The 20,922-nt window shown below is 40.8% G+C and overlaps 1 protein-coding gene across 1 annotated transcript in view; it reads right to left on the reverse strand.

The window, feature by feature from the left end:
- Positions 1–20,922, reverse strand: part of IGF1R (insulin like growth factor 1 receptor) — a 186,296-nt gene that overhangs the window by 44,853 nt on the left and 120,521 nt on the right. The window lies entirely within an intron of this gene.

Genomic DNA, 20,922 nt, shown 5'->3' on the forward strand with positions numbered 1-20,922 from the left:
ACACTTGTACAATAAAGCACTGCTATACTGTAGCACACATGGTTAGGTTGACCCCAGTGTAGCATCCCAATGTTGCTTATGTATGCAAAATGAGGTTTAATAAAGTACAGATGGTACACATCAAATATTGTGGAATCACGGAGCTACTATTTTCCCCTGAAGAGTGTAACAGAATTCTGCCTTATCCCCAGATTCTGGGATCAGAGAACAAAATATGAAAGGGAGAAAAAAAACGGGGTGCAAATTTATGGAGACATTCGTTTTACGTGAAAGCATTTCAGCTTGGAAGACACTAACAAAGAGCAGAATCATCAGCAGATAAGCTCACCACTGTTACATCAGAAGAAATGGCAGCATTATATTTATGTAACAACAACATTTTGATTACAGCGTTGTATGGCCTTTTAGCCATATGAGCTGTATGCCAGAGGCTCTGTAAACAAACACAGATAGGAAATCTGGTTTGCATTAAGTAACTGTATTCCACTTTCTAACTTAGCTAAAACACAGTACCAATAATAACAGCATAAAACAAAATTTCAGTAGTACAACTACAACGAGATCCAAGCAAAGCACCACAAGACATTTAAACTGAACGATTTGAGCAAAAAGCGTATAACCAGCAAAGTTGTTAATATCCCAAAATGAACACAAAAGCAGCAGAGCCCAGCCTGTAAAGAAAGACAATGTTTTAAGAAACCGTAACAGTTCCACAGAAGTTCTGCATCGCAGTTTCTCTTTCAGTTTGTAACTACAGTGTTGTTTTAGTGCAGGATTAAACACCCTAAAATCTTGACACCCTCCTCCTTCCCATAACGAGATCTAGGCTTTCCAGTATGTTTTTACAATGCTGTTGAGCAGAGCACCAAAATTATGACACAGGACAATAATTTAAAAAAGAAAAAAAAGAGGAAGAAGAAGAATGGTTCACAGTTCTGCATCAGGATCTAGACATCCTATGTTAAGTTTTGATCATAAGAAGCCATTTTCTGCCAGCTTTAAGGCAGCGTCCACCTTGAAAAGAACTTGTAGAACTGCCAGCAGAGAATTTTGCATTTCTTATCAAAATGGTTCTATACTGGTCTTGCTTAAATTCTGTTCATTTTTTGTTTTAAGCCCTAACTGCCCACTTTGCATGTTTAAGCATCCAGGTACCAAGTTGGGTCCTCCTTATACAATTAAGGCTAAGAAAGATTTTGTGGAAGAAATTCAACCTGCAGGTACTCCCCAAGTAACCTGACAGCCTTAACAGTATCTCCCCTGCATTAGCAGGTACGCTATGAAGTATCAGCAGCAGACCTGCTTACAGCATCTGACAGTGCTATTACTTGCATATACGTAGCCACGTACCACTAACACAACAAGCTTGCATTAAAGATAGCTTGGATACACCGATCTGAACGCAGCAGGTTTACTGCGTGAGAAGGTACTACTGAAGTTGCCCAAGAGCTCATCTGTCTTTTCCAATTAGAAAGGAAACGTTACTTAACCCTGCAACCCTCTCCTCGCGCATACTGCTGTTATAACCCAACAGCACGGCTCCATACCTGTATACTCATTTTTTCAGAGTGAAACCAGGCAGAAAAGTAGAAGGGGAGTGGAGGGGGGAGACTATGAGAACAAGGAGGTAGGAGCATGGGGATGGCCGATGCCTGCCCAGGTAGCACAAATTAAGCACACGCAGGCCAAATTAAGAAAAATTTTGCAGAGCCAGTTACTGGTAAGACTACCATGAGCAGGAATGCAGAGGAAATCACTGCTAAATAATGCATTATGTGAAGATGCTGGATTTTTTTTTTTCTTGAAAAAAATTTCTTGGATTTTTTTCTTTCTTTCTTCTTTTCATATACAAAAAAACACAAAAATAAATAAGTATGCAGGTGTATATTCTTTTTTTGACAGTAACCTGCACCTGTGTAAAAGGAGTAAAGTCTGCCCAGATGCCACCGTAGTAAGGCATCACAAATCGCCTCTCACCTTAAGGTATCCAGTACTACTTGCATTTGCGACTACTAAGGGATTAAAAAAATAAAAAATCAGTGTGTCTTGCTAGCAGATGGACTGCTGTTCTGAGTGGGTGCCAGAACTCAGATTTCGTGTGGTAGCTGCATTTCCAGTTCAAAGCCCTACTAAGAAAAAATCCACACACAAATCCCATGTCTCCACAAATGTCATTGTTAGACGTATTGATTACCTACATGATTTCTTTGTTTTCATCTAGACAATTTGCTAAAAACCAAATGCTACTACATTAAGTATTCAGATAAATATAGTAGAAAAAGATCAACATTATTTCCTTCTTGGGAAAGACTTTGATATTCCCTTAATGCTTCTGCCATTCATGTACAGTTTGCTATATAAACAGGATTCCCTACATCTCCTGGAAAATCTGCTGACTCTCATCTAGAGAAATATAAATTGAAGCACAGAAGGATATACAAGTCCACATGAAAAAGGCAATCAGTGAAACAGGTTTTCAAAACTATCGTAATACTTTAATCACAACCATTTTAACAAGAAGTTTTGAAAACTTTTTAAAGATAATTTCTTAAAAGCTCAGCAACCTTGCTTTTCTCTCAGTCCTATTTTTTTACTTGTTCTTGCTAACGTTGGCATAGTTTTCAGCCTGGAGACAATACGGGTATCCTGTTTCTTTGAAGAGGCAGAGCAAGAACTTTTGTGTGTGTAGGATATACAACAAAAAGTCTTATCTGCCCTACGTGCCGGTTCCCTCAGATATCCCTGTCACAGAGATCTTACTAAACAACACTGTCTGGCCTTACAATCCAGCCCCATCTGTCCTCCCCCCGCCCTCCCAAACTGTGGTACCTGGGCTGCTAGGTTTGTACCAAAACATGCAGGTTCCAAAATACTTCTGCCAAAAAAAACCCCTGAAATACGCTCAGTAACTTGTTGACTTTATTCTGCAAGAACATCAGTGACAAATATAAGCAAATAGTGGGCTGACGTTTGGGGACAGAATTTATCAGCCAGGTACAACAGTGCCTTCGATCACAAAGGCTGAGGGCTCTATACAAAAAACCCCGACTCGCCGAATAAATCCTTGCTGACAAGCACAAGGGAAAAAATTGCTTAATTGTCATCACGTGGAGCTACCAAGATAATGGAAAATTTCAGAGACCCTGGAGGGGAGCCATGGAAGAAGGAAGTGAAAGCAAGACCTGGAAAAGGGCAGACCCTTAAGCAGCTTCATGACTTTATTAAAGGGATGATGGAAGCTTGACTAGACCAGAGTGCCTATTTACATGTAGGGAGTGAAAGTACCGAATAATCATCAGATCTTCAGAGAAGGACATTACAAGAGTACCAGTAGCCACAAAAAACATTTAGTGAGCAAAACCAAAAGCAATAGTTTCTTTGACCATCCATGCTTCACCTTCTCTCTGATTTCGTCAAATGAGACATTTTCCTTGTCAACAAAATTCAGGAGATTTTCCAAATATTATTAAGATACTATGATCACTCGCAAAAAAGGCGAAGTATTTCATTTCCAGATGCCCATTTACTGAGCAAATCAGATTCAGACCTGACATACAGAAAGGAGATACTAAAACTAAACACAACGATCTTACAAACAAGAGGAGCTCCAAGAGGATCTCAGAGCCTCATTATTCTCAATTAAAATCCCCAAGATGCTAAACCAAAATTGCAAACACAAAGCAAGGTTGGGAAATCCTCAAACGCAACTCTCCAAAAAAAGCAAGAAACAAATCATCTCTCTGTATTTACGGCAGTTCCTTTTTGGACAGCCTCATGCTAAGGAGCTGGTAGTAAGTGTGTCTGACATCTAATACCTCCTGCTATTTGAAGTGCGCACAAAGCTAAAGCTCGCTGCAAACACTCTGTGTTGACATCACGGCTATTGTACAGTTTGGACAGACAAAGTGTTCTTATCATCTCCAAGATGCCATGACTTCAGCAATGCTGAAACAGAAAAATCAGGTGAATAAACAATCAGTCACAGGGAGTGAAAACGCAGCCAGAAGAGGAAGACTTCTGGCAAGCTGAGGCACTGGCCTTTGCCAAGGATGGCACCGTGCCAGTCACATGCGGGCGAGCAAAAGGTTGCCAAGTGTGGGATAAATGTTTTTTTAAAGATTCTTTCTCTCCTTGTAAAACGATATTTGATCCTTCCTTTTTTTATACTCTTTCTGCTTTTTTAGAGCATCCTTCACATAAAATAATGTTTCAGAAAGAAAAGGGGGGGAAAAAGCCTAGTTTTGAGCAGAAACCAGAGGAGGAAGGGAGCGTTTTTTTCCCAGCCAACTACTGAAAAAATTAGCTGTCTAAATTTATCCACAAAGACAGAAAAAAAGCAGTCATTTTTGGAATGTTAATCCCTCTACATGACAGAAATTTTAAAATATTGCATTTTAATGATCTAAGCTTTAGTACAGTCTTTCAAACAGCTGACTTCAAATGCTCAAGCAGCCTATACAAGACCTGATTTCTTTTGCCCAGTATACTGTGAGAATAGGGAGACTGGAGAGACATTACTCAGAAAATCCAGTTCCAGTGATTCATGGCCAGGGCTGGAATCAAATAACTAGAGAATAAAGGCTGCAATAAGGAAATACACATATTAAATACATGCAGTAACGTGTTCCAATCACAGAAATGTGGGTACAAGTCATGTCCAAAGAACTGAAGAGACCACTTAGAGCAGCTGTATAAAATCTTTATAGAGGTACAAAAACAGGTATTAGCAACATATTAGCAATGGTATTTTTTGGTCTCTTCTGTCTTTCCCCAGGCAGTCAAAAACCTGGTATCTCATGTGCAGTGAAAATCCTGAAGGGAAAAACCGCTACCATGTCAAACAGCTTTCTTACTCGTAGTTAAAGCGTAGAGTTTGGCAGATTTTGAAATTAACTGCCAGATCTCATTTAAAGGTTCAATTCAACCCAGCCCTGAGACTAGGACTTGAAAGTGATGTTCTCCTTCCTCTTTAAACCTCTAGTATGTATACAATCATGCCCACCAATAAAATATTTAGATACGTCTATATAAATTTATACCAAGACGCAAGAAGAGGGCATTAAGTCCACAGCCTGCAAGCTACATCTGACTTGAGATCACTTCACCAGGCATGTGTTTCCATGTTTACATCCTAGTCATTACCAGCTCATTTTTATCTGGCAGACCTTTCCAAGGATCTTGAAATTATTCCGAAGTTGTTCTGTGAATTATTTTCCTCCCACTATACAAATCCAGCTGAAGTTTAACTGCATCTGATTGGCTTCCACACAAAGTTTTTTGGTCTCTTGCTTCTTGGTATTTCAGTTTGTCACAGACGCTATACGCCATATCCCCTAAGTGAAGGAGGAGGTGTGACGAAGCATCCAGAACCTCAAAACAACCTCAGGGTTTGCCCAACATGACATCAGCCCCCTAACTGCTCAATCTTTAACCATCTGAAAGATTGATAAAGAAGTCTACTCTTGCATCCCCTTCCTCAGGATTTTATGGTTGAAAAATAATACCACACTAAATGCCTGTATAGCCAGTTGTGCAGCAGCTGGATCCAACTGTTCAGATAGAAGCACCTGTAGATGATTCTAGAGCAAAGGAAGTGGAAGAAAGGCACGAAGACAGGTTAGGAGAAGAAAGCCCAGCACCACTCTGCACCTGGAGACTCCCAGATACCACCAGATGTGGTAAGGTCTATGAATCAGAGAGGAAACATTCATTGTTCAATGAAATGAACACTGTGCTAGAACATATTGTTGTGGTGAGGTACTTGATGCCTTCTACTTTTACAATTTTTTTCTTCAACGTCAGTATTTTCCCTTCCCCTCAGAATGGTTTTAGTACCTAGAGCATTTCAGGCTAGCACACATCAGCACAGCTCCGAGGAGCCAGAGGCCCACGGCACGGTTTGTAATCCCTCAAACACACAAACGCCTCAGCGCAACCTACTTGTAGCTCTCCTTCCCAGCTGAAAAGAACAGCGCAGCCTATAAAAAATGATGATGAAAACAACCCAAAGCATATTTCAGTTGGATACACTGGAGTTTGATGACCCCATCACCACCTCTTTTGGTGATCTGTCATCCATTCTTTACCCTAGAAGTTACCTCAAAACAGCTTCCAGGCTTCCCAGCTGTGATACATAGCAAGATGTGTGCTAAATCCATTTTATTTAGAGTGACTAGAGGACTCGGGGACGCTATTTGGCACTGTAAAACCTCCCATCCCTTCAGGTTTTCTGCAAGTGAAGCAATCAACCCTGCTAAAAGCTCCAGCAGCGTTACAGCTATTCACATCACACCAAAATTAGAGCAAATAGAAACCTGAGTGAAGAAAACAACTACCTTAGACCACAGTCAACAGGAACCGATAGATAGTACAGTTACTCCGTTTGCTCCAAAGTGCGTAATACTAACGACCAGGAAGGTGCAAATAAACACGACTTATTGACAAACCCAGGCAGCACGAATTGCATTCTCTTTCAAAACAGTTTATGTTGCCCAGCACAACCCAGACTGGCATCATTGCAGCTGGCACTCGAGAGAAAGAGGAAAAAAACAAGTCCATTTTGTCCCTTCCACGCTAGTATGAATTCAGTACATAAACAAACCCAACTGAGGCATACACACAAGCATCTATCAGGCATTCAGGCCAGTTTTACTCTATCTTCAACGCTCAGTAAACAAATTGGTTGGGAATGTTTTACCATCAGTGCTGCACCGTTGTAGAAACATTTTCTCTACAAAAAGGGAAATTTCCTACTGGAAGATGGAAATCAGAACAGTAGCGCCGATGCCAGTGACGATGAAAGCAGGCAAACGAAGGTCACCCAGCAGCGGTGAAAGCGGCTCCCCGTCTGCTGCAATCACCCACCACTCACGGAGACGAATCTGTTCACTTTTCTAAAGGGGCAACTCAAGTTCCTCTTCAGTAACATATAAGGAAAGAAAAGGGCTGCTGCAGAACAGCTCTGAAGCAAATTATTTTTCTTTTCACTCCAGATTACAAGCAATATATTGGGGTTTTGCCTGTTGTTGCTTAAAGCAAGATTTAATCTGCCTGTCTTCCAAATGCTGCAAGTATAAGGCAATAAGCTTTACAGGATTTAATTAATACACTGCAAGCAAGGAGTGCTGGTCAGTCATCTCCTGGCAAAACCCCAGCTGGAGGAAGATGACTATTCACATTTCAGATTTATTCTAAAGGAGGAAGACAGTTTGGTAACATTATCACACTGGCCTAAATTATGTGGTTCTCTTAATGCTGAAGGATAACGGCAGTTTAATCTTGGGCAAACAAAAAGTCACTGGTTCAGAGGGATTCAACTCCTGCTTCGCTTCAGGAATGCCCTTCACATTTATGCATTAAGCCCATCAACAGGCTTAACCATTCTGGCATAAGCACTGAAACATAATGCTCATCTTGGAGGCAGACATCAACATTGCTCCAGTCAAAGGATAACTACCCTAAAAATGGGGAGAAAAAAAAGCTTCATAAAACTAATGTTTACAATACACACGATGGGGCACAATATTTAGAAAGTTTTTGCTCATCACCAACAAGGATACCTGTGTTAACAACAAGTAACAAAATCTATTGAGTTTTAATCACCGAAAAGATTAAAACTCAAGGAAATGGCCAGAAAGAGCAAGAACATTCAAATTGTTCTACTACAGAGCAAATTTTTTCAAGCTGTTCATCTGCTAGTGAGATAGCCCACTAAAAGCAGGATTAAGATGTAGATATTTAGGAATCTGAGAAAAGAGACAAATGACAATGGAAGGGCAAAACAAGATGCAAGAATACGGGTGGTTTGGAAAGTTATCAGACACACCTGTGTGCATTTGTTTCAAATTACAGACCTGCAAGTCTGGGAGTACGTCATCACTTACGATATTTGCACATTGCAAGTGAAGGCATCCTGTTAAGATCAACATCACTTCAAACAATATTAAGGCAATTATGTTCAAAACAATTAAACAAAGTGTTTCCTTCACGACTTCCAGAAATACTAGAGAGCATAAGCAAATCTAACAGCAACTGAAGGTTGTGCTCTTGAGATCCACAACAAACAAAAGGTGAGCTCTCTCCTTGGTTTTAATAATCATGGAATAATTTTTTCATTCTAAATCTTTCCTCTATTACAAAAAAAGAGGGAATACAAAAGGTGCCACAGTTTGTAGGACCCAAAAGCAGACTGGAAGATCGCGCTTTAATCCATCTCTTAAAGCATTTTAACAAATTTACAGGCAATGTGGACAGCGGAAAGGATACAAATAACTTGAAATCTGTATTAAAATTAGTGTCTTCTCATACACCATGACTATGGATGGAAGTGTTTCAGAGGGAAAAGGGAAAACGTCAAGTATCTTTTCAGACTTGATGCAAACGGCTTTCATACTCTGTAAATCATCCCAAACTGTCTGGATGTGAACTTTTAACTCCATCCTACGTGGTTTGATCTCCAAAGTACAGAACTGTTGCAACGGCCTCCTGATTGCTTGCGGGTTACTGCACAGCTCTGTTTGTGGCTAGAAAACGCTGCGCCAGGTTGCAGAGCCTGCTCTGAGAAGCGCAGGGATGCTCCCGATGCACAGAGGCACCGGACATTGCTGCAACCCCAAAGGGAGCCCCAAGCGAACGGCTGCAAGTTCAGCAGCTCTGAATCCCCAGCTCGCTCAAGCCAAGTAAAGGACTGAAACACCTGAAATTAGAAGACACTGGAAAAAAGTGACCTGGGTCAGTGAGGGAAACTAGTGGGAACAGCACATGGGTTTGCCCAGTGTTTTCTTCTAACCTAACTGGAGGATGGCATTGTGTCGCCCAGCCTGCACTTAGCCCGCTATCTTTAAAAACATCCTCCGTTATGAGACAGAACTATTTCAGTTCTTCCAACACGTTGATGAAATAAACTGAACAGGGAAAACCACGCTCTACTATGCCATCCCCCAGAAACTGCACACACACATAACACACTCGCGGGACAAACGGCACACACACCACGGCTGGCCACGTAGTCAAATACACAGTTAATACTTGGATGGGCAAGTTGTCTCTGCTTACACACACTGCACATGCTTTTGAGGAATTCCTATTAGTACGACTGGGGAAAAAATAACCATGACATTGCCTCGGACTTTCTAAATCCTTTTCTGTAGTAAGGATTTGTGATCAGATTAGGGACTACTAGACAGTTTTATTTATTTATTTATAGGAAGGACAGTCAAGGTGAGCTGTACCACTGGCTCTGACAGGGGCTCCAGGAAAGCCAGCTCAGCGATGCTGCCCGGCTGCTCTGAAGTCGGAGATGGCATCAGATGGCACTTATTAAAGAAAAAAGGGGGGATTCATGTTTTTGATACTGGCACAAAGTGGGAAGCACACTGCTTCCCACTCTGCTTCTGCTAGAGCTTGGAACGTTTGAGCTACACTTTGCCCCTCCAGTACCTTTTTTTCATCATCTCAAGTCACATTCACATGAACATATAAATACGCAGATACTTACACACTGTGTATAGCAGATACTTACATGGATGGTCTCAAAAAAGAATATTCTTTTCACACACTAAAAAAATTATACAGAGTTATTTTAAATTCAGAACTGTTTGTATATTCCTTATAAGTTTATAAAACTCTCACTGTCCTCCCATGACTAACGAAACTGGAATTGAGAGAGTATTCTATATTTATAACTCGTCTGGTTGCTCATGCCTATGGCCCTATTTCCACCCTCCGTTACTGTACACAGAGCTATGTGAGGTATTGTGGGTTCCCAAACTTCACCGATTTCCTAACAAGGCAGGCCTGTGTCCCGGAGGAACAAGCTGGGGGCTGTTTCGTTCGGGCATTGGCCGAACTCAGAGGGAGAGGCCTTGAGTGCTGTGGTTTTGGCAGCTCTTTTTGAAACTGGTATTAGAGGCCATTTCTGTGCAATTACATGCCTAACTGGCACTGGATTGTGTATCGATGCTACTGATACATCGCCTACAGCCCAGGCCTGTTACAGCCCAAACCGTACGGCTATTCCTACACACTTCACCTTACCCTATTTATTTTAGCAGCACCTGCAAGCTGAAGCACTTCGATGCTTAGCTGAGCACCTCCGTCACTCCCCTACATTACAGACACCCCAGAAGTACCAGGCAAACCCAAGCCATTACAATGAAGTCCAACAGACTATTATTCACTGGTCTCTCAAAATCGAAAGGGGTCAAAACCCCTCGAACTTTATCCAAAATCCCCCCGAGACCTCACTGTGTTCAGTGATGCTGGCACACCACAGAACTCAAAGGGGTGGCAGAGAAAGAGACTGCATCAGGTATCTAAATGCAGCAGAATGAGGAAGATGATGGATTTCATACGAATGAGGGCTGAGTGACACTCATCATCCATATGAATGTCCTAAGGTCTGCCCAAGGATCACGCAAACCAGTCTCATCTTCTAAAGAACAACACTTCACTAGTTCATAAATCCCAGAGGGAAGTCTAATTCTTTGTCATGATAGAGGTGCCTCGTAATCGATGGATTTTTAACACATGTCGGGCACCTGTGGGGCACAGAAACTGCTTCTGATCTGCAGATCCTATACGTGTTCAATATGAATAAATATTCATACAAAAAGCAATGGGAAAAGAGACACAGGCAGATTTTTCAAATTCCAAATATGTTGTGGTGGCTGGGATTGCGGTCTCTCTCATGGAGCTGGATTCATTATGGTACTTGAACTATAAAAATCCACAAAAATCAAGAAACCCCCAACTCTTCCTGTGAGGCTTTGCAGAGTCCGGAGACAGGAGAGCACCAAATAGTGCTGTCACACTGGGAATTAAGAGAAAGCAGAAAAAGTACTGCCCAGCATTCAAGGGGAAAGGAAGCACAGAAAACATTTTTCTCTTTCCATATAACTGCCTTGTACTCTAGCCTCCATGTAATGACTCGGGTAATTTCCACAAACCCCCCCAGTGCTGAGGAGTCAGACCATACTCAAGTTCAGAAGAATTTATCTGGGGATCTACATGCTTCACATAAAAAAAATGTGGCAAGATCTGGACTATGCTTAAAAAGATTAAGCCTCCATACCTACTAACCAAAAAACATTACTAGGAAATCAAGTGGCCAACATGGACAAATTTGTTAAACTGAATTGAGAAAGTTTTCCTCTAGCAAAATAAATTTGTCCTTAGAATATTCTAGCTGAGAGAAAGAGAAATCACGTAAATCACCCTATGAAGCAAAATAAGATTTCAAAAGGAAAAAAGGGCATAGGTCAACAAAGACCTATTTTGGTTCAGTCACAATAATTGCTGCTTTGAAAGCTGAGCAGAGTAACACACTGCACCTGAAGACACAGGTACTCACGACGAAGAAACATTACCTTAAGCCCTCATGGCACCCGGTGTCTGGTTTGTCAGCACGTTACATATACTCAGAACAAGTACCAACATGGGGAGAGCCCCTGAACGTGTTTTGCAAACAATTACAACAACCTGAAACAACGCACCGGGGCTGAAGTCATCTCAGCAAAGGCCCCAGCCTCGCTAAGCAGCACCATTTGCAAATTCAGTTCTCAGAGGCGCAGAAGGGAAACACTCCGAGGCCTCTCCTTCCCTTTATCCCACGGTCAGTCTTCACTGCAGGTAGACAGTAGTGCTGCAATCTTTTTTCCAGTTTATTCAACCGCTTTCTTTGCTTTGCAATAAAGCTGTCAAGATTAACAGACAACTCTGGTGAGTCAGATGTTCAAAGAAAAAAAAAAAAATCTGTACTTCGCACTATCTAAACAGTAATGCTACAATTGTTTTTTATCACCTTGCATACCCATAACACAAGACAGACTTTTAAAAGCTATTAAAAACTCCTACCTAGCAAGAAGAAAAATGATCTCAATTTATCCCAAGAAGCTAAAGTTCACTTCACTTGGAGGGAATGATTTAAATATGGGATATTTTTTCTTCCATCAAAATTAGGGAGGAAAATTATAACGAGATCTTTGAAGAACTAAGCACAGCAAAGCTCAGTATTATCTTTTGAAATTATATTTTAAAAAAAAACAGGTTCCACATATTTACACCATTAAAAAAAGTCTATGTTGCAGTAATTACAGCACAGATGTTCTTCCACAAAAGCATTCTAATTCGGCTGACCCTTTTCTGAGTTTTTTAAAATTCTCTTTTAATGCTAAAATTCCACTAAGCTTTTAATTTATTCTGCAGAGGGTTAGTATTAGGTATAGGAGAAGATGCAGGTTCCCAAAACAAAGCAGCACTACACAATTCAGTAATGAAAGAACTTGTAACTTCTTCATGCAGAGAGTGCAGACTTCAGACCGACCATGAAGACTTCTCACAACCTCATTTACCCTAGAAATTACTAGATTTATAAGACACCTACAAATGGTAAATTTAATGAATTCTAAGCTTTATTTCTCAATAATACTTCAGTAAACAAGATTGCAATTACCTTTTCCTCCAGTTATGGGTCTCCTTGAGCCAGTAATTGCAGATACCTTTGGTTACAGAGGTCAAACGGGTGAAAGCATCATCATGCTTCCCATTTTCAAATTCCTCACGATGCTACGCTGCCTTTTTACTATTCAAAAGTGCATCATTCTCCTTTTACCGATCTATTCTGAACATGCCAGCCATGCCATTCAGTAAGTTCTCTAGGTGTATATTTACAATACACAAAGCAGACCAAGAACAAAATATTTCTGGCTATGCTAGAGTTATCAATATTGTATCATCCCCAGAAACATTTAATGCTGATGTTGAGAAATGTCGTGACAAAGAGTTATCTATCACCTCTGGTCCAGATACTCCTGACTATAAAAGGAGCCCAGGGCTGTTTTGGCCAGCTGCAGGGGGACAGCGCAGTATTGCCATCAGACCACACTCAATTTGAGAGATGCTTTCCAATTCCATCACTAGAGATGACACTTCTCTTCCAATGTTTACAACTGCGAAATGAAATGACAAATGGATCTGTTTCTATATCAAGCAGGGAAGGCCCTGCCTTCTCCGCAGTTATAGGAACCTAAACTTCCATACACGTTAAATAAAGTTCTCTGTAATTATGCAAACACTAGCCTGAACACACTATTTAAAAGTCACACTAATTAAAAAAAAAAAAAAATAATAAATTAAAAAAGAAAATCACACAAATCCAAATTTGCAGACAGAACGAACCTTCACTGAAAAACAATAAAAGGGAACTACCAAATAACGGCAGATCCTGCTTGTTGATGGTTACAAAACAAGAAACAGCAAGGGGAAAAAATAATTAGTATTCCAGAATGTCATACACACACACACCCAAAACTAAAAGCATTAAATTGGATGGGAATAGAATAGCTGATTTTGCCTGCAGTCAAATGCAGAGAAGTATCATTTAAATTGCAAATTACAGAGCAACAGATATTTGCACAAAGTTCAAGGTTTTTTAACAGTTTGTTTTTATGAATTAGGAATGACATGGGGAAAAAGTAAGGGGGTTGGGCTAGCTACTACCCTTAATACGTATTTCAGCTTACATTTTTCTCAGATTCATTTGATGCACTTTATCTAGGCACCGCGGCTTGTTAAAGTGATGATAGAACATAATGCAGCTTCTCAGAGATCATCCCTAAGGATGTAGTATCCGCTGGTGACCACGCTGGCGCTGGAGGATTAACCGCTACAGAAGGATCTCCAAACTGACTAATTACTCCCTCCTCCCCACATCATGTCCTTCCCCACAAGGGAAACTTTTAATCCATTTATACCTTTCCTGGGAAGTGATTTTCAAACAATAGTTAATTTGACAAACCTTCCACTTCCCTTTCCCAAGTTTTAAAGAGCTTGTTCCTACTAACATCAGCTTCTTGGCCCTGGTTCCTACAAATTAAACTTCATGAATGCTTAGTAACAGAAAAATATATACTTCACATTTATACAATGCTTTTTAATCAGCAGTTCCCAAAATGCTTTACAAAGCATGAAATCTAATCAAGTGGTTGTTTTTGATGCCCATTTTAAAGCGGGGGGGGAACAGACACAGTAAAAAATGACAAGTTACTCAAGGTTAGAGCGAAAAAGATTTAGGAACACAAGCAGCTGTTTGTCTTGACGTGCAAAAGCCCCTGACACTACATGACCATAATAATTTTTTTTAAAAATGTATCAAGCCCTGAATTACAGGCTTCAGTACACAATTACAGAATGCTATTCAGAGGACCTGGGGTTCAATATTTTCTTGCCAGGCTGTTAGTACATAATAAAGAAAAGACAAAGCAGAAGCCAGATTACCTTTTTAAAATTATTTTAGAAATCAGCTTATTTTAGGGATATTTGCAAAAAATTCTACCATTGGATATGTCAGTAACCACAAAGAAATAGGTATTTCAACTCTAACAGCGGACCACAGCCTAGTCTGAAATGTAAAATACCTTTGTAATATCAGACTTGGGTCCTTCGTGACAAACAAACGCAAAGATATTCTGGTGAAGATTCTACAGACTTTAAAGGATGACAAAAACCGTCACCATCTTCAGCACAGAAAGAAGTGAGGCTTGTCTGACGGAAGACTACTGAGCCAAGGGCTTTATGGTGATACATGATGGATCCATACAAGTCAGCACCATGTCACTTAACTGTAAGATTTACCTGGAAAGACTACTATAAACTGCATTAGTGAAAAGGATGTAAAACAGAGTCTTGGGTTTCTTACAAGAAAATTTACACAAGGTATCTTTTCCAAAAGTTTCTATCTTTGACATTTTGACTCAAGGGCTTTTTGGGTTTTAGGGGGTTTTTAAGTAGTAAGCCAAATGCCTTTGCAAATTAATTTCACTTTTCAAACTACATTGTTTTCTTTGTTACATCCTCCTGTTTTTTTTTAATCACAGATGCAGATGGTGCCACCTGGGCAAGCTTACATGCTTACACCATTGAGTGTCTTTGAATTAACTTCATACCAATAATTGTTTTTAAGAGATATCACTGCCAAATTTGGCACCTGAGAAAAGAAAAGTTAATGTAATTCTGCTTTTCGTGCTCACTGGAGAGAAATGGTCGCCTCTCCCGCTGGGGGACAGACACACACATGCACCGAATTAAGTTTAGCCACTTTCAGACACACACGACTCCCGTCCTCTCAGTCCCATCTTTTTTACCTCTAGTCCCCACTGAACTCCGCTGTTCAATGTCTGATACAACCTCTACTACACAACCAGTGTCAATCACAACTGGATTTTCTCAGCCACCAACAGCCACAGCGTTCAAGTACCCTGAAGCCACTGGGGGATATATGTGCCTTACTCGACACACTAGTGAGGAAGCGACAGGATTTCATCCATGGCACAAACAAGGAACCTGGAGCCTACGTGACCTGCCCACAGCTGCACAGCTTGGGACATGGTCCAAACCGTCTGCATCTTAACTGGGGAGATTTCTCTAAATTGCCTTTTTTTAGATTTACAAATGTATCTGGCTTAAAAATTATAATTTAGAGAATGACATTACCAGGTCAATGTGTTCCTGAGCATTAAGTACCTCTGAGAAAAGACAATTTTAAAAGCATTCTGTGGTTCTTGGTGCAATGAATAACAAAAAAAGAATAGGCTCAGCACAAATAACTTAATAGCAATGTCTCTGGAAACCAAAATCTTTCTAAATGTAATTTGAAATCTGCCAACCTAAACTTAAAAGAAACTCTGCAAGTCCACAAACCCCTTGCCGGCTTCTCATTCCCTCAGATTTCATCTCACTCGCACAGCAGCGTATAGCTTTGCTCACATCTGTCTTATCTCTGAATAGATGAGGACAGCACCCTGTTCACTCCTCCATCTCCTGCTGTACATTAGCTTTCCCTTTGCTCCCCTGTTGGCGTAAATTATCCTTCAGGAGCTTGAACATTGCAGTCTCTTCCTCGAGCTCTTAAATCACTCCTCAAGCCTACTCCCTCCCTCAGACTCCTAAAAATGCAATCTCATCAGTTATTCCCTACAAACCACTAATAAAGTATCATCATGAACTTGGTACTTCCCAAACATCAATACAGTCTACTGGCAACCCTATCAATAACCAGAAGCTACAAAGTTCATGCAAGTGCGCATCTAGTTTCTGCTGGTTTAGATCAGGGTTAGCTTGATAAACCAGCAATGTTGACACGCATCCAACAAACTAAAGGATTGCTGAGCTCCAGTATCTAAAGATGAAGATTACAACTAAGACGTATTCAGCTGTAAGTCCGATCTCATGATCTAAGTTATGTTCTTAGCAAAGTACTGAAGCATATATTGTTTTATGGGCAGTATCCTACCCATTTATAATGTGCACACTGTAAATCAAAAGACTCCACACAGAGAAACTGAGCTATAATTACATGTAGAGCTAAATGCTTTTGAAGTCTAATCATTCACAATCAAGGGTTAGCAGACTGGTCCAAAGAATCGTCTCACATCCAGAGTGATGCGGCTTCTGCTGGGTATGCGGTGGGTCTAAGGAACTACGTGTCAGCAAACAGGGAAATCCATTTTTAATAAAACCTCTATTGGTTAAATGGGGGGGGAAAATGCATACAATAAAATTCTTTAAAATCTCAAGTATATTTGTTATTTAACTGCACCTATACACTCTCTCACATGACAGTAAGCGTACAGTGCTTGCTCATGCTAACATATTTTTTGTCAAGAAATAAAAGCAGGCTGCATTACAAGTACCTGCGTTCAGAGAAGCTTCTTACAGGTTCAGTGACTCTGTGCATCCTAAACCCTGCAGCTGAAAAGAAAAAAGGAAAAGAAGGGGGAAGGAAAAAAAAAAAAAAAAAAGGGCCTTGTGTTGTTTCATTCACCACTCATTCCAAAACATTCAAATCTGCACCAGCTCGGAGGGGAAATCCAATAAGGATAATGCTCTCGCTGTCTATCCCTGCCCGCACGCTGCTCTTGCAGGGCTGCGCGGCCACGTGACGGTTTGTTTATGAGTCTGGAGCAGCATCACGAGGCACGTCCCCCGCTGCGCCCCACGGGGACCTGCTCCACGGGCAGGGGACAGCCACCACCCCCACACCACATCAAACTAAGGCAGCACAGCAGATCTTCATAAAAAATATCTTTTCAAAACTCTGCACATGTACCAAGTATATTAAATAGGACAGAACATTTTTATGCTGTTAACATTTCGGCACGCATTTCTTGACTTCAGACAAAATTAAAGGGAAGCAGAAGCAGCCATTCAAGGCACAGAAAAATGTGCTTTTAAAAGCACACATGCACAAAACAAAGCAGAATTTAAAGGCAGATCTTACCATAACCTCAGTTTGATTCGGCAGGTATAGATCTCTCTCAATAAAAATGAATAAAAGATTATTTCAAGCCATTTGATTTCATTACCCTGTATCAAATCTCTGCTCTGAATGGAACATCTGAATCAATTTGTAAAGCTCCTACAGGCTATGCTGTCGTAGGCTTTCAAGTGTCTTTTCTCTACCTCTCTTACCACAAAGACAGCAAGATAAAAATCCCACACTGGAGATTATTTGATATTTCTAAACAAGTACCAGCAGATTTTTTTTTTCCCCTTTAGCCCTCTCATTCTTTACACTGATGTTTCAGGAGGAAAGGAAAAACCAACCACGACCTGCACAGAACAGAGGGCCAGTTCAAAACTGCAGAAATCTGCGTCCTTGGGTGTGATTCCTTCAAGACACACCTGGCTGGGAGAGCTGTTCATATAAAGCACGTGGGCTTTGTGTGTCTAGGAGACCCCAAGCACGTACCTGTGAGCGACGCACGGTGTGCCCTTCCTGCCCTTTCTAACGCCCCGCATGCTCTCAGAAACGCACCGCTCTGCTGCAGTGGTGACTGAAGAACTAAAATGCCCTATTTCCCGTACTGAAAGAGGAAAACATGTTGAATTAAACAAAGACACACGTACACCGTGCACTCTTCATACTGAGGCAACGGGGCTTCACCACAGAAGAAACACATGGTAGATCATTTAATGCGTTAAAAAAGGAAGGCATAGTGGATTTCTACGTAGTGCTCTGAATCATAACGAGAGGCTTATTAAAAACTGAGCAGACACTCAAAAAACAAGTGTCACGGCAATAAGGTTATTATTGATACCTGTTTTAGTCAACATGTTACAACATAAAAACCCTGGAGTTTCATTCTCTGGGCTTCTCTGATCCACCCCCCACCCCCAATTATGTCCCTTTAGTTAAATTGCTGCCTTCATAATCCAGTCAACACATCCCAAGCTCCACATTCAGAAAGGCTGTGATCCCATTTGTTTCCCATTCGTAAGACAACCAGCGAGAGGGAGCAAGCAGCACGGCACAGCCTCCCAGACACCCACACCCCCCCCAACCTCTCTGAATCCACACGGGAGCCACCCCACCACCCATCTCTGCACCTCAAAGGCTGCACTTGTAGGAACTTCAAACAAGTCTCCAATTCCTCTTTCTTGCATCGTTGTCAAAATTACTTCAAGAGTGCAAAATGCTAACAATTTGCCTCTTTTGTACACAGACTGCTCCCCATCTGATCAGTATGAACAATTTGCAGTTTTGAGAAAAAAGAAAACAATTCAGAATAAATCACGTGAGTAAAGAATCAGACCTATATAATCTGTTAAATAATTGCTATGAAACCTATTACTGGTTTTGGGGGATTTTTTCTTTTTTTTTTTTTAATACGGCTATTCTGTATTACTGCTTTGTTTTACAGAATACAGACACTTGTATTACCTGCCTGGTAAACTGATGTATGTAACACACCACCAGTAAGTACTCTATACCATGTATCGGCACACATGTTTACATTTTAGGGGAAGCAGGACTTGGTGGGACCATAGGGGGGTTATTTGGTTTTTGTATTCAGAATAAGAAAGTGAAAATGAATGCAAATACCTCCTTCCTTGGCAGCAGGCAGTGCATTGTTAGCATCTCAGCCTACTAGTCTGAGCACTGCAGCTGCCGAGAGAAGAAATAAATAAATAAGAGCCCAACCCTAACAGCAAGGCTTTTAAAAGGACAAAAGGATATAAAAAGAAAAGCTGCAATAGACATTTCAGTACAGCCACAAGTGAGATATCCTCAATTCCTGCAAGTTACAGCCATTCTCAGATTATTCCCTTTCTTTAAGCTCCTTACAGTAAGTGCTACTTATCAGTCATACGCTATCCACCCCTCATTTCCCACCCTGTTTCGATTTGCTGCAAAGGCCATCCACCATCCATCAACTCTCGGCTGTTACTTCTCTTTCACTGAAAAGACATTCAACGAATCTGAAGATCCAGGTAGCAAATCCAGTGGGCTTTAGATTTATTTATTTTAAATGCACTGAATAATAATTTACACCAATGCTTTTCAGAGCTGATGTTGTGACGATGGACTTTCAGGGTTTGGTTCTGTTTTTTTAAATCGTCTGAGCAGCCCAGGTCCCTGGTAAGCCAGGCAAGCCATGCAGGAGCATCAGGCACTGTGGCCTCCTGCTCTGGGCTAGAAAACCAGGGGAGACCCTGATGGAAGCTACTCCAGTACTTTCAAAGTCCGAATTTGTTTTACTTCGGTTGTCTCATCAACTAGAAATGTAAACATTAGCTGGAAGAACGATATGACTTTATCCAGTTCTGACGCAGTGAGGAAGTGACAACCTTGAAGATACAGGTCACAGCCTGGAGCCTTGACAGGAGAAGGGACTCATTTCCAAAGGAAAGCTTCGTAACTCCTGCTCACAAAAACCCAACTCTGCTGAAGTCTGAATGTAACGGGAAGCCCGTCAGCCAACGCTGCCGAGAGACAGCCTGGAGTACACCAGCACAAGCGGCAAAGTGGCGTTGGATACAGTCACACAGTCAAGTGTAGGCAACGGCCGAGGGGGTGGTGCAGGTACGGAGCGCGGACGAGGGGCAGGGAGAGAGCTTCCTACCAGCGTTCGGCTCTATTTTACATCGTCTAGCCTCGAGTCGTACAATTTGAGGGGGAAATTATTACAGAAAGCAGACCAGTTAATAGCATACACTTAAATTTAAAAGCTTTTTAGGAATCTGCCTATTGCATTTTTGAAACGCCATGGAAACTGTGCTGGCCCACAAGGTAGGAGATTCATTAATTGTAACAGAAAGGATGTTGCTAGGTGTTTCATTTATCTAAATTTCACGTAACCTGGGCAAGTCCAAATTAAAAGTAAGTATCTTATGAAACTGGTAGAAATTCAGTAATGCAAGGCAGAAAACATTTTTTAAGTTTTTTTTTAAAAAAAAAATTTTTAAAGCAGTACTTAATGACTTCTCAAAAGTAAAAAAAATTGGTTTTGAAACCATGATGATTAGGATGATCACCTGGGGTAGAAATGCTCTGTCTATCCTTGCACAGCGTCAGGGAATGCAGTAGCAATTATTTGCGAAAGAATTTTTACCGATTATTTTGAAAGCCAGAAATACGATCATAGACAAACACTATTAGTGTCTCTTCACAACCAATGCAAAGATGTGATATTTTACATACAGACAGTATACAATACATGAAAACGACTTTTTGCCTGTAAAAGAAGAAATGACATGCCTATAATTTTCACTCAGAAGAAAGTTTTGAAAAACAGTCACTAGATTAAAGTCAGTGATTTAATACTGCTGGCAAAATTCACTAAGTAGAAACACTAATTGCTACCCTAGCCATACAGATCTTAACTTTCTAGAAGTTGAGCCTCGTTTTTCACAAGCGATTTTATCGGATCTACAATATTCTGCACATTTGAAGAGAACTGCTACAAAATATATTAAAGCACAAGTTAAAGGGATAAACACTAACGTAATTCTTCAGCTTCTAAAGCCCTGTCAGGTTTGCTCATTGATAAATACGTGAAGTAACTCTTCATATTCTGACTGCCACTCAAGGCAGCACGTTTCACTTCTCACAGAAAAACACATTTCAAAAGCCACCGGTAAACT

The sequence above is a fragment of the Gavia stellata genome, chromosome 13 (genome assembly GCF_030936135.1).
Source record: "Gavia stellata isolate bGavSte3 chromosome 13, bGavSte3.hap2, whole genome shotgun sequence".
NCBI classification, from domain to species: Eukaryota; Metazoa; Chordata; class Aves; order Gaviiformes; family Gaviidae; genus Gavia; species Gavia stellata.